Raw genomic sequence first — 16124 nt, forward strand, 5'->3', positions numbered from 1 at the left:
AGCTGGAGTGACGCTTTTGTTTTGTTCGGTTTTCAAGACGAACTCTCTTATTAAACCCTCTGGGCGTTTCATCTTCCACTTAGTCTGAAGATACCAAATCATACATATTTTGACATAACTTAGGATAATGTTGTCATTTAAAAAAAAATATTTTATGTATTGTTACTGGGGCTCTATCGGCCACATAAGCAAACGATGTTCATAGGTACATTTTGAGGTGATGTTTTTTGACAATTGGGCATCAGTTTTGTAATTCCTAGAACTCATTTTAACAGGGACCACGTATCAAAGTGCACGACCTTAATACCACTATTATTCTTGACTTGAAATTTTAAAGTATAAGCGGTCTTTGCAATGAGTTGGATTCAAAGTTTGGAAACTCCTTAACTACTATCATTATGGCTTTCATCATTATTTCTTGAGCTGTAACTACGTGTCAAACACTGCAATTCTTTGAATTCCATCATTTTGTTTTCACCATACCACACATTGACCAGCATTATTACTATCATTTTACTAAACAGGAAACAGACACGTACTGATGCCAAGTTCCTTTCCCTGGTGAACCAGCTCATAAGGAAGAGATTCAAAATTTATATCCATTCTTATTAACCTTAAAATTTGCGCACTTAGCCGTGAAGCCAGACTGCATTTTAATATACTCAACGCAGCACCGGGAGGCTATACGAGAAAGAAAATTTCCCTTTGTCTGAGGAATCGGTGCTGGTTTGGCAGAAATTCAGCTGGGTGACTACTCCAAGACATCTGTTCCTCTCTGTCATTAGCCCAACCATCATAATTACACACCCACTGAAATGATCATAAGATGCTTCGGGGCTGACCCTGCAATGTTGTTAGTCATTCTGTTGCTGCGTTTGTATCTTGTTAAAGAAATTCTGAGTTGGTAGATGATGGAAGAAAGGAAAATTAGTATTTCGAATCATATAATTTCAGAGCTGTAATTAAAGATAATCTAATGCAGTGATTCATAATCTTTTCTGGCAGCAGAGGTGGGGGTCATGGTCCCTTTGAGAATCTGGTGGAAGACATTGCAAGAGATAGTGTTGTTCTGGCTGCCCTTCAACCTGTCTCTCTTCCTACTTGGAGATGGGTGCAGGTTCAGCAGGAGGCAGAGCTCTTCCCCTTCCCCAGGGATACTCCCTCTTCCTACGCACTGGTGGACAGAAGAGGGACACACCAGACAGTCTTGGCCAGGGCTTTGATTCTTGAGGGTGGAAGAAAAGGCACAGGGTCTGTGGCAGAGTTTGCAAGAGCAACAGCACAAAAATGAGTGTCCACGAGTGGAGGAACTCGGCACCCAGTTCCAAAGTGATGGCAGCAGGGGCTAGTTCTCAGCAGGGCCTTGCTTCCCTGGGCTGTTGCATGAACTGGTTGTCCAAGCTTGCACTCTGCACCTAAACCCTTCTAATAAAATCCATTCCATCCCAGTTAATGAAGTTGGTTTCTGTTGTCCACAGACAAGAACTCTAACTGGTAGACCCCAGATCTCTCCTTGGAAAAATACACCAGCACTCATTTATTTTTTTATAAAATGTCAAGAGGATCCATGACATTCTGCAGTGTACTTAATAGATGAGGAAGCCCATGCAAGCAGAGGCTAAATGATTTATTTAAGGCCAGCAAAGTAGACATTAGCAAGGTTGGTACCGGAACCCAGATTTCCTGAGCCCCAGTTACCTTCTGGTGTACATAAACACATCCGCCCTCATTATGAGTGTGTGTGTGTGTGTGTGTGTGTGTGTGTGTGTGTGAATGACAAAAAATGTCATTTTTTTGACTGTGGAGACAAAGAGACTAACCACAGAACCGTCAGCAGCACAACCACATACTGTTAACTAGTCCTGCATGGACAGATATGGGAACCTTCCACCACATTATTCCTGAGAGGGAATGCAGTCCAGTTATCACATCAACATCAATTTTTAAGTTTGAGGGCATATGTATTTGTGGTGATAATTTATTAACATTTTAAGGCATTCGGGAAGTTTCCCAGATATGCATTATTGGTTTCTGTGCCTCTCTGGAAAGGATGACAGAAATGCTGGCATATGGATTCGGATATCAACGTTTCATTTATTTCATTATGGACAGTTTCTGTCTTGTATTTCTTCTATAAAGTTACACTGAAAAGTGTTCATACTCAGCCCTAGGTTCATTTTTTCCCTAGCAGATTATAATTCAGGTATCCTTTTTCAAATATTGGAGAATAATTAGCCACTCTGCATTTCTTGGTGTGTTTTTTTGTTTTTTGGGGGTTTTTTTTGGTCATGAATCTGTTGGGGTTTTAAAAAGCTATATCAAGCCAACTGTTAGCTGACTTACTTTATAGCTACAGCTGTAATACAGTTCATAGGCTATATAAACTTCATATGGAAATGCAAAAAATCATAAATCAAGACAGGCTAATTTATTACAGAAAATTAATGAAGAGTCAGTTGTTCATACAGTCCACATATTAAAGTGCCTTATTTTGCTGTCTTAGTTCACAGCTTCAGTCCAGTACCAACCAAGACATATACTTGCCAGTTAAATTTCTGCTCATCTTTCAATATCCAATGTCACCAAATCCACGATACTTGCACCCTGCTACTCATGTACCTTCTCAAATACAGCAGAATCAACTACCTTCTTGTGTGTCCTTATGATGTTTGAATCGATACTTACTGAACAGATGCACTAAACAATCACTGCATGTAAATAGTTTAGTAATATTCCCACAACACATGAGCTTTAATGATAGAACTTAAATTTAGAATGTCTCCTCCAGAATAAATATGCCTTTCCAATTGGCCAGAAAACTTCATTTGTGCTTCCCACAGTTACATCAGTGAAATATGTCCCACAGCAAGCCCATCACCTTTATTCACAAACCTACTTCTCTTCCTGTATCCTGTTATCAGGAGAAGGTCACCATCATTTGATGGGTCACCAAATATATATCAAATATATATATATCAAATATATCAAATATATATATATATATATATATATATATTTGATATATATGATTCCCTTTTTCTTTTAATAAGCTATTCTTCTCCTTCCAGTTTCAAATTTCATAAGATCCACTTTTTTTTAAAGTTCATTTGTTTATTGTGAGAGAGAGCAAGAGCAAGGGAGAGGAAGCAAGACTATGAGCAGGGAAGGGGCAATGAGAGAGGGAGAGAGAGATTCCCAAGTAGGCTCCATGCTGTCAGTGTGGAGCCCGATGTGGGACTTGATCTCATGGATCATGAGATCATGACCTGAGCCCAAATCAAGGATCAACCTACTGAGCCACCCAGGCGCCCCAGATCCACTTTCTTAAAACATGTCTATGATTATGTAACCCTTTTTCAATTAATGGTTCCACGGGACCTTCAAGGCAGAGATCAAATTCCTCAACAGAGCTCTCCACCCCTGGTCCAACTCACCTTTCCCAGTACACATCCAGTGTTCATAGTACACTCATGTTCAGAGACTGATTTTTGCTCCACTTATTCTCTCTGTTGTGCACTCTACCACTTTCTCTATACTTTCTAATCCAATGTTCAACAGCCAACTCAGATCTCCTCTCCTCTACGAAACTTTCCTCGCCATCCCTGTTGGGTTACCTCAATGAGTTGTTCTTTCTCTCTGATCCCACAGTAATTTGTACACACCCCTAGTAGATCACTGAATGTAAACTTTATACTAGATAAGCGCATGCTTGAATCGACCACAAATACTGAACTCTCTGTGGTCCAGGCTGACAGTGAGATTAATAACCTATTGGCAGCCAGCAAAGTTCTCTGTTGATGGAGTAGGAAACACTGACAGATTTATTGTCTTTCACTTTTTCAACAAGAGACTGAATCCAATCTCCTTCCTTTATTTGCTAAATGATATTATTATTTCAATGGCTATTTTAGTGTTGTGGAGATATAAATGTAGCTTCTCAAATGACTATCAGTATTCACATAAGTAAGAATGAAGGATGGTGGAAGTTTGTATGTCTAGTACTAATAAGTGCCATTTTGTATAACAAATTGGGAAGAGAATCTAATGAAAGATACACTCAAAGAAATACAAATAAGCCGAGTAATTTTTGAAAAGATAATTCAAGAACAGATGGAAAGGACAGAAATAACCATCTGAGAAGAAACTAATTCAGCCAACATCATCAATATCATCCAACCAAAACTTACGTGAACTTTACACTGAGTCTGTCCATTCCTATTACATTTTTAAAAAGCAGATAACCTTTAAGAGCACACAAAAAGTCAGTCCAATGATACATGATATGGCAATCCTTATGTACTGTATTTTAAGGCTTATACATTAGCATAGAGTAATGACCTAACGCAGGTATCTAGAAGTTCTGATTTAAAAAGATTTTACTTAAACATTTCTAATTTGACACTTCCATGCAATAAAGAAACACTCCAAGACTGACAAAATGCAGTTCATACTGCTATGCACAACTAGTCATTTTAACAAATAAAATACACCTCACTTTAATATCATCTTTAAGTTTTCTTACACTCACTAAGAGAGCTAAACACGTGCATATGTTGGGCTTGGAGTATACTTTTCTGTAAGTACCATGTTAAAATTTTAAACCCTCATGCACTTATTCCAAACTGACAGATTCCAAACAGTTTCACATCTGAAATTCAGCAAATATGAAGGATCTGTTTTGTGTGAAGCACCTAATCAGATATGGGAGTACAATTCTAAACAAGGGATATGTAAGTCTATAATTTCTGCTATCCTTCTATATCCTATTTCCTTTCACAAGGTATTAACTCCAAATAACAGTGTTGGAGAATGATATTTCCAAATATTACACATTTGTTTTGAGTATTATTGACAAAATTTACTATTATAATTACAAAACTGAATGGGCAACATTTTTAATATTTGTTTTAATAGAAAATTCATACGGTCTGTAGACATTTGAAAAGATACTCCCTTCTAAATCATATGGGAAATGCAAAGTAAAACCATATTGAAATTCTATCCCAAACCAACCACATGAGCAAACATTTAAGAACTGACTATAACAAGTTTTGAAAATGGCGTGGAAACACAGGGCATATTTTTACAGCTGGTACAGTTATAAATTGGCAGAATATTCTGGAATACTGCTTAGCATTATCTAGTAAAGTCAATATGCATAATCTATGAACCAGCAACTCAATTCTTGGTCATATTCACTGGAGAAAATTATACTCATTTGTACCAGGAGATGTTCCAGAACAATCATAGCAACACTATTCCTAAGAGTCTCAAAGGAGACTCAAATATCCATCAGTGACAGAATATATAAGTGTCAGTTATATTCTTAAGGGGATCACTGTACAACAATTAGAGTGAAGGAGACACTGCTACTTGCCACATCATGCTTGAATCTTCAACACATAATGTAGAGTGCAAGAAGTCAGCCGCGAAATGACATATATTGTTTGAAATATTTCACAACACAACAAACAAGTCTAAACTTCATAGTGTTTGGGGATATATATTTAGGAGGCAAACTTTAAAGAAAGGCATAGAGGGTCTCCTGGGGGGCTCAGTCAGTTGAGTGTCTGATTCTTGATTTCAGCTCAAGTCATGATCCCAGGGTCCTGGGATCAAGCCCCATGTCAGGCTCCACGTGGAGCTTGCTTAAGATTCTCTGTCTCTCTGTTTCTCTCTCTCTCCCTCTGCCCCTCTCCCCAACTCTCTCTAAAATAATTTTTTTTAAAGAAAGGCATAGAACACCTTAAAAGTGAGAATAATGGTCATTTTTGCAGAGGAGGGTGTTGGTAGTAATTGAGGAGGGGTGGGTGGGAGCTCTTGGGATCTTGGAATTATTCTATTTTTGCACCCAGGTCAAGGCTTTGTATGTTACTACTTTGTAATGATTCATAATGTTATAAGTTAATATGCTATATATTTTCTTGGGCATCATGGATTATTTATCAAACAAGTCTCCTACAACCAGTGAGCTATGTTGCAAAAAGATCAGACCCTTTACTTAACTCATTCATTGCAACTAAATAAATTCCCAATGTATTCAACATTTAAATGTAGAAGTTTAACACATAAAATCCTGGACAGGAATATAGGTGGGAGTTTTCATAACCCTCGGGTGGGAAAGACTATCCAAAACATGACAACAAACCAGAAACACTAAAAAACTGACAAGTTTTACCATAAACAATATTTAAAACAATAACATAAGACTTACACATAAACAATAAATGGAGACAAAATATTTGCACAAATAAAACATAATAAAAAATAACTATATGGGGCACCTGGGTGGCTCAGTTGGTTAAGCGTCCGACTCTTGGTTTCAGTTCAGGTCATGATCTCATGGTTTGTGGGTTTGAGTCCTGTGTTGGGCTCTGTGGTGTCAGTGTGGAGCCTGCTTGGGATTTCTCTTTCTACCTTTCTCTCTCTGCTCCTCCCCCAAGCGCATGCTCTCTCTATCTCTCTCAAAAAAAATGACTATACATATGAGCTCATATATAAATGACCAATAATGCACACCCATGAGAAAACAGACTAAGGACAAAATGGATAATTCAAAATAGAAATACTACATGATGATCAGTATTAACATAAATTATTTATATCTCTTAGTGAATCTCATGGAAATAAACTGCAAATTTAAAATAATTATACTTTGAAGGGAAGTCACCTGCTTCATTAAAATATTTGAAAGCTCCGAAAGTTTCAAGTTAATAAGATTTTACCTGATATAGACTGGAGAAACCCTAATTTACGGTGTTTTAGATTTTACTCACAAGATGCTTCAAGGAATAGACAAATAAAATACCTTTATTTTAATACCGAAGTAGAAAGAGAAAATAGGACTTTCTTTCTACCTATAGGATAGCTACGTACCATTAAATTATAAGATGAAATAAAAGAGCAGCTTGATACCTTTATAAAAGGTAGATTGCCTCATTTACATTTTTAGAAATTAAAAGATTAAAACTTTATTTATTTATAAATATGTTTATAGCAGCATTATCAACAATAGCCAAATTATGGAAAGAGTCCATCTACTGAAGAATGGATAAAGAAGAATTGGTGTGAGTACACACACACACACACACACACATAGACAATGGATGTTACTCAGCCATCAAAAAGAATGAAATCTTGCCATATGCGATGATGTGGATGGAGCTAGAGTGTATTATGCTAAACAAAATAAGTCAGTCAGAGAAAGACAGATACCTTATGATTTCACTCCAATGGAGAATTTAAGAAACAAAACAAATGAACATGGGGAAAAAAAGAGAGAGACAAGTCAAGAAATAGACTCTTATCTATAGAGAACAAACTGATGGTTACCAGGGAGAAGGTGGGCGGGAGATGGACTAAATGGGTGATGGGTATTAAGGAGGGCACTTGTTGTGATGAGCACTGGGTGTTGTATGTAAGTGATGAATCCCTAAATTCTATACCTGAAACTAATATTATACTATATGTTAACTAACAAGAATTTAAATAAAAATTTAAAACTAAAAAATACTCCTTATTTATTAATCTCACTAGTTTTCATCCTTATTAACTACCAGAGCACAGCTATGGTAGAAATATTCGTTTAATTATTTCATAAAACTGGAGATTGTTAGAGATGGAAAATCATGGAGGATGATCAAGTCCAACTAGCCCTACAATTTACAGATAAGGAAAATGAGTCTCTGAGAATGAGATAATATGTTACTTTCTCAAGGACACAGGGTGAAAAGGTTTTCTCTCAAGGTCACAGGGTGTGTGAAGGGATGGAAAGGTCAACTCTTATTCCTCAATTGTTTATAGAACTATTGTTGGTTGTCCTTTTTAATATTTAGGGATGTTTGGGTGACTCTTTCCAAATGAAAATGGAGAGAGATCTACAAGCATTGTCTGAAGAAAAGGTGTTTATCTCTGCTAGAAGCTGATTTCCCAAAACTGATATAAAGCTAACAATGTGAAACTGTGAAGGTGACATTTATTTTTTAGACTATATATCTCTTCTTCCTTTACCTCCTATTCCTCCTCTTCATCCTCTACTCCCTTCTTTGTCCTCCAACGAACCTCTTCCATCTCTCTCTCTCTCTCTCTCTCTCTCTCTCCACACACACACACACACACACACACACACACACACACCATGTTTGTTCCCTCCCTCTTTCTTCTGGGAATATCTTTTCTTCTTGGATTCCTCTTCTTATACAATCTTAACCATGACAAATCTCTAAATCTTTAAACTCTGCCTTCTCCTACCCTTCACTCTTTTCAAACTTCTCTTTTTAAGGCCTCATCTCCACAGGGCACAGCTTTCAAACCATCAGTGACTAGTTACTATATGCTAGATGAGGAGATACAAAGGTAAACAAGATAGACACTAATCCCTCATCTCATGTATTAACAGTTAAGGAAGAGTCCCTTCATAAACTAATTGGGTAAACCCATACTGCATTAGATGCTAATGACCAACTGAATCTTCTCTATTACTGCCAATAATATGCTTGTGCATTTGTGCAGGATTATAATCTGGAATTTTCAGACACCGCATGTTAGATATATGGACCTGAATAACAAAGACTGAAAACATCTGCAGAGACCATAACTGAAAACACAACACACAACCAAACACACAAATCATTTCTACCTTATATGCTGACATTTGAGGTGTTTAGGTGGAGAATGATTCTCACTTCCTTCAAACTATACCGCATAGAAAACATGTTCGTGCTCAAGAATAGATTCAACTGGGCTCATCAACCTTGAATATCTGTACCAATTTGATCACTCCCTCATTCATTCACTCAACAAACACATTTTGAATATCAACTATGGGTTAAGTATTATGCTAGCTACGGAAGATACAAAATAATGGAGAACATTTAAAAACTTTCATTAGTGGAGGGACTAAAGGTGAAATATACAAGCACACACACCTTACAAGGTTAGAAAAAGTTTCTGATAAAGGTGACCTGGATGTGGCAATAAGTCTCAAAGTGTTTGTTAAATGTCAGTAAGGTAAAGAGAAAGGGAGATACATTTTGTGGCCCAGATACAACTAAAAGCATGGGATCTGACATTAAATAAATTTAGATTCTAATCTTGGCATGTCCACCATTAAATGTAATTCCTTGGAAGAACCAGTTAAACCTAATTTATCATGGTCGTGTGATGGGAATAATAATAAAACTGGTAACAATGTTATTGTAAATGCTAAATGTTGTAGTGCATATAAAGTACATAAGACAAGGCCTGACACAAGGTAAGTGCTCAATAAACAATAGATGTTACATTTTTACAATAGAAAACATGTTGGGAGGCTTGCATCTCAATTACTCACATAAAATCCATTCCTTTCCTATTCCATTTCTCTAAACAAACAAACAAACAAACAGACAGACAAACACCTGTATTTCCTGATCCAGAATGAGATTAACTAGGAAGAGCACTATATTCTCAAATGCACCTGTTAGTGCAGTAACAGCAGGCACACTCTCTATGACCTTATTTTCTTTCACTTTTTAAAATGGTAAAAACCACACTTGCAGTACACGCTCAATAGCTAGATAGTAATTAGAGGCTCACATAAAACAGAAAAGAGATTAGCACTTTACTAACACAGTCCTCCTTTGCCTAAAATAATAGGTTTACCATAGCAACCTGATTGCACTAGAAAAACTCCTGCCAAATGCATCCTAAGTTCTCCTGAAATTTCTATGAGATGGAATTAAACACTTGAGAACTATAATATTCTGTACCATTTCATCTGAGTACAAATATTTTGTGTGTGAGAATGAAGTAATCTCCCATCAGACATTTGAAAGGGAAGAAGAACGTTTCACCTCCCAAAATGGGAGGTGAGACTTCTCATAATTCAAGCCACATTGACATCACAATTATCAACCAAGGAAGAGTTGCTCATGACTTTTAAAAATATGGATAAATGTCAATTCTTCTGTTTGTACTGTCTTAGTACACGAAGATTAATCAATCATGGAATATGTGAGGAAATGAGACATTTAAGCAAACGTAGAACTAATATAATTTTCTGTTGCCTGCCCTAAAGTGCCTAAAACTGAAAATGGGAAATTGTGTACCAGGTCTCACTTTTCCCTAAATATTTTCCAATGTATCAAACAAAGCATCACTGAGGACATCCATTAGGCTTCTAAATTAGATTATGGCACTATTTCAACCTTAAGATAGTTTCTAAAATAACAATTACTCAAGATTCATTTTTTTTCTAACAAAGACATTTATAAATTAGGGAGAAATATCACACTCATTTGTCAACGTAAGTCAGAAACCTTCTGCAGCAGGTCAAAGGTTTGAAAAGTCAGTGAATGACTGAGGTTAAAAAATATGGAGCTTAAGTAATTGATGAGTGTGGCCCATCATGAAGTGCCCAGTATCAATTAAAATAAGAATCTCCTTCTTCCTAGCGGGTGAACCTATTAGCTAGACAATGAATAGTACCTTGTTTCAGAAACAAGATCTGGAGATTCTGCAAACATAAATCCTATCATATCAGGGCCTTTTCTTGGCATTGACTTTAATTATCCCATTCTAAGTCATAAATAAACACATACAACTTTAATTCACCATGAAAGACTCTATGGGACAAATGCCATAGGGTAGTCATAGGCAACAACTGCCATTCACCAGTGAGAGTGCTGTGTTTGATAGAATCAAAGAAATGTTTTTACAGAAAGTTTCTTGAAAATAAACTTTATTTGGGCAATGGAAGGGTAGTGTGGAATCAGGCCCTAGTCACTATTAAATCCTTGGGTTTTGTCACTTAAAAAAAAATTCCAAAGTGTGAGTGAATATATCACTTCCTTAATACACATTTCAGTGGTAATTAAATTGATTTGAAATAATTGTGAACTTTCTCCCCACATCAGAGATAATTAGGAAATTTATTTAACAAATTGAACAATGAAATATATGTCACAATAAATAATACATTTTCCATGAATGACAAGGTAGGCATTTTTTTTTTTAATTTTTTTTTTCAACATTTTTAATTTATTTTGGGACAGAGAGAGACAGAGCATGAACGGGGGAGGGGCAGAGAGAGAGGGAGACACAGAATCGGAAACAGGCTCCAGGCTCCGAGCCATCAGCCCAGAGCCTGACGCGGGGCTCGAACTCACGGACCGTGAGATCGTGACCTGGCTGAAGTCGGACGCTTAACCGACTGCGCCACCCAGGTGCCCCAAGGTAGGCTTTTAAAATTAGAAAAAATTAACCAAAAAGCAATATTTCCTAATGATAGCTTTTTTTGTATTATTTTTGCTTCCTAATACTGATTTCACCAAATCATAAAACATTAGAAAAAACATTGTGTATATATATAAGTGTATACATAATATGAGAATGTATATATACAAGTACATTTAAAGTTGAAGGTGACAGAACTCCATGTGAGCAATTTATCCTCAAATGGTTCATGTAAAAAAGCTCTTTACACTATTCTTAGGTCTTCTAAGTTTGAAATTGTTTAAAAATAAAAATATTTTAAAATTTAAACATATGTAAGTAAAACTCTAGCCATAATGTATCTAAGTAGCTAAATTTTCTTAAAAACTAAAGTCTTATCAATAATTATGCATATACCGACCCACGCATTTTACATTCAGTTTTGGGAAATATTCTTTAACATCATATTCAGGATTTAAGCCAATTTTTTCAATAATGCAGTGTCAAACATATGCAGAGCCTGGGAATTGCACAGCCAAAAATGTTAGAAATTCAATAAACTTAAAATTTATAAATATAGAAAACTTATTGAACTTCGGTATTTTACAGCACAATTGGCATATTCAGAATTAATAGGTTAGAGTAATAAGGAAGCAGAGCTTAGTATACTGTAATAAATAACATCCTACTTGTCAGAGTATTCCCTAACGGAAGGCACTGCCATGACAGGGGTTAGCTCCCTAAGAAGGGAATCTTTGATAAGAGTTAAGAGTTTGTGTTCTTAACTCAGGAAGACCCAAGACAGAATTTAATACTGACTACTTATATGCTTAATAACCTAGGGAATAACTTAACCTATCAATTTAAAAATTTTCAAAATTGGGAATACCTACTTAATAAGTACCTCTAAAAATACTGAAATAAAAATCTATTTTTAAGTATCCGTTTGGGTTTCTTAAGTACCACTATGATGTTGGTTTGTGGCACAGTATTTAACATTTCAAAATTAAATAAACATGTAACTTAAAGAGTAAAAAGCTTCCCTAAATAGATCCACATATATAATAATTTTTTTATATTTCTTATATAATTGGAAGTAGTATTCCATTTTTCAGAGCCTAATATGCTTCTACCTCTGTATGAACTTCCAATTTCTTTTTTTTCCTCTGTCAACAATATCTTTCAGATAACTCATGGTCTCTATATTAAATAATGCTATTTCTTTAAAAGGCATTTTATAATGGCATTACTTTTCAACAAAACCCTATTGCACCTGAAATTCCTGTCTCCATTTTGTCTCTAGCTTCAATAATCATTTTTGACTAGCAAAAATCCAGCTATAAGATTAAGTCAAAGGCTCCCAAGGCAGCCTGGATTTAAGTGGCCAACAACCTAAAGAAAAAGAAACCAGAGGGATGTAAGTTCCACCTTCTCTGCAAATAATCCTCTTCCTGTATTGTGAAATCTGAAACTTTTTAGGGCAAGGAAAAAGCAACATCTATCAGGTGAATAAACTAAACAGAGCTTTGACTTCATCTAACTAGAAAAATAGCAATTGGAATTCAGGAAACTTTGAAAAAGAGGGCATTGACAGACATCATATAAACATCCCAGGTTTTCACTTTAGAAATCATTTCAAATCCTAATTGGATTAATATTATCTATCTTCTTTCGCACATGTCTTCTAGAAAAAAAAATCTCTTCAAGAAAGATAGCATAACTTACAAAATTCTACCAATTTTATTAAACTGTATTTATGCTTAATAAAAAAAAAACCCCACATATGTCAAAAGATAGGATAGAGTGACCAAAAATGAAAAAGAAAAAATAGACAATAAAAAGAGATCCAAAAATGATACAGATGACTAAACTGGAATTATCGGTAGTGGATTTTAGAATAACTATGATTAATATATTCAAGAAACTATGTTACTAAATGGAGAAATCCACCAGAGAATTATATGTAAAAAAATTAAATGGAAATTCTGAGTTTAAAAATACAGTAAATGAAATTAAAATTGAATAAGAGATACAATGGTAGATTAGACATAGAAGAGACGATCAGTAAAGTGGAAGTAAGTTGGTAGAAAATACCTAGACTGAAGCATAGAAAACAAAAAGAATGAGGGGAAGAGAGCATAAAAGACCTACTGGACATGAAATAATATGTCATGCATTGTTCTGAGAAATAAAAGATAGAATGAGGCAGAAGTAATATTTTAAGAGATCATGGAGAAAACATTTCTAATATGGGCTGAATTGTGCACTCCCCCCTAAAAAATCATCTGTTGAATTCCTAATCCCCAGTACCTCAGAATGTGACTATATCTGGAGATAGGATCTTTAAAGAGGTAATTAAGGTTAAAATAGGCCATTCAAGGGAGACTCAAACCTGGTGATTTTATAAAAGAGAAGATTAGAACATAGACACATCAAGGGAAGATCATGTGAAGACACAGAGAGAATATGGTCATGTACAAGCCAAGGAGAGAGACCCTCAGAAAAAATCAACCTTGATCACATTTGATCTTGGACTTACAGCCTCTAGGACTGTGAGGAAATAAATTTCTATTATTTAAGCCACGCACTTGGTAGTAGTTTAGTATGGCAGCCCTAGTAAACTAAAACAAGTGCCAAAAAATTTGAACTATAGATTCGAGAAGCTTCATGAAGCTTAAGGAGAATAAATATATAGAAAACCACAAATCTTAGGTGAGACACAGCATAGTCAATTGCTGAAAGACAAAGAGAAAGTCTTAAAAGTAGTCAGAGATAAAAAGATGCATTACCTTCAAAGAAAAAAATCAAGAACACTGACAACTGAATAATCAAAATAAATGCTTATGCCAGACAGCAACGGAATGACATTTAAAATTCTGAAAGAAACTGTCAAATTACAGTTCTATACCTAACAAAAATATCCTTCCAATTTGATTACAAAATGAAGACACCCCCAGACAAACAAAAACTAAAAGAAGCGATGATCAGAAGAGCCTTATCAGAAAAAATACTAAAGAAAAGTTTCTCACACACTATGAAAATGATCCAAAATATAAACACTAAAATAATGAAAAATAAAACCCAAAATATAGGGGAAAATATAAATGAAAAATGTCTATAGAATCAAAGTAATTTCTTATAAAAGTCAAAGGTTAGAATTTAAATTTCATGATGGTATAATAACCTTGACAACAAAATCACACGAGGACATCATAGAAAACAGATGTTCCAAATCAATCTCTCACAAACTTTGAATCCAGCCATTTTCTTTTATTATTTATTTATTTTTAAAAATAAATCCAAGTTAGTTAATATATGGTGTAATAATGATTTCATGAGTAGAACCCAGTGATTCATCACTTACTCATCCCAACAAGTGTCCTCCTTAATGCCCCTTGTCCATTTAGCCCATTCCCCCACCAAACACCCCTCTAGCAACCTTCAGTTTGTTCTCTGTATTTAAGAGTCTCTTATGGTTTCTCTCTCTCTCTCTCTGTCTGTCTTTATATTATTTTTGCTTCCCTTCCCTTATGTTTATCTGTTTTGTATCTTAAATTCCACATATGAGTGAAATCATATGAAATTTGTCTTTCTCTGACTTATTTTGCTTAGCATAATACACTCTAACTCCATCCACATTGTGGCAAATGGCAAGATTTCATCATTTTTGATCACTGTGTAATATTCCATTGTGTGTGTATGTGCGTGTGTGTGTGTGTGTGTGTGTGTGTGTATATATATATATATATATACATCTTCTTTATCCTTTCATGAGTCAATGGACATTGGGCTCTTTTCATACTTTGACTATTGTTGATAGTGTGACTATTAACATTGGGGTGCATGTGCCCCTTTGAATCAGCACTCCTTATCCTTTGGATACATACCTAGTATTGCAATTGTTGAGTCTTAGGATAGCTCTATTTTAAATTTTTTGAGGGATCTCCATACTGTTTTCCAGAGTGGCTGCACTAGTTTGCATTCCTACCAGCAGTGCAGAAGGGTTCCTCTTTCTCTGCATCCTCACCAACATCTATTGTTTCCTGAGTTGTTAATTTCAGCCATTCTGACAGGTGTGAGCTGGTATCTCACTGTGGTTTTGATTTATATTTCCCTGATCATGAGTGATGTTGAACATTTTTTCATGTGCCTGTTAGCCATCTGGATGTCTTCTTTGGAAAAGTGTCTAGTCATGTCTTTTGCTCATTGCTTCATTGGATTATTTGTTTTGGGGTGTTGAGTTTGATAAGTTCTTCATAGATTTTGTATACTAACTCTTTATCTGATATGTCATTTGCAAATATTTTCTCCTATTCTGTCGGTTGCCTTTTAGTTTTGCTGATTGTTTCCTTCATTGTGCAGAAGATTTTTATCTTGATGAGGTCCCAACAGTTCATTTTTGCTTTTGTTTCCCTTGCCTCTGGAGATATGTCAATTAAGAAGTTGCTGTGGCTGAGGTCAAAGAGGTTGTTGCTTGTTTTCTCCTCCAGAATTTTGGTGACTTTTTGTTGTACGTTTAGGTCTTTCATCCATTTTGAGTTTATTTTTGTGTATGGTGTAAGCAAGTGGTCCAGGTTCATTTTTCTGCATGTCGCTGTCCAGTTTTCCCAACGCCATTTGCTGAAGAGACTGTCTTTATTCCATTGGATATTCCTTCCTGCTTTGTCAAAGATTAGTTGGCCATATATTTGTGGGTCAATTTCTGGTTTCTCTATTCTGTTCCGTTGATCTGAGTGTCTATTTTTGTGCCAATACCATACTGTCTTAATGATTAAAGCTTTGTAGTATAGTTTGAAGTCTGGGATTGTGATGTCTCCAGCTTTGGTTTCCTTTTTCAAGATTGCTTTGGCTGTTTGGGGTCTTTTTCAGTTCCATACAAATTTTAGGATTGTTCATTCTAGCTCTGTGAAGAATGGAATCCAGCCATTTTT

At 35.6% G+C, this 16124-nt stretch overlaps 1 protein-coding gene across 1 annotated transcript in view; it reads right to left on the reverse strand.

Annotated features, from left to right (window-relative positions):
* ITGBL1 (integrin subunit beta like 1) overlaps positions 1-16124 on the reverse strand; it is a 207524-nt gene that overhangs the window by 24791 nt on the left and 166609 nt on the right. The window lies entirely within an intron of this gene.

The sequence above is a fragment of the Neofelis nebulosa genome, chromosome 1 (assembly GCF_028018385.1).
Source record: "Neofelis nebulosa isolate mNeoNeb1 chromosome 1, mNeoNeb1.pri, whole genome shotgun sequence".
Lineage (NCBI taxonomy): Eukaryota > Metazoa > Chordata > Mammalia > Carnivora > Felidae > Neofelis > Neofelis nebulosa.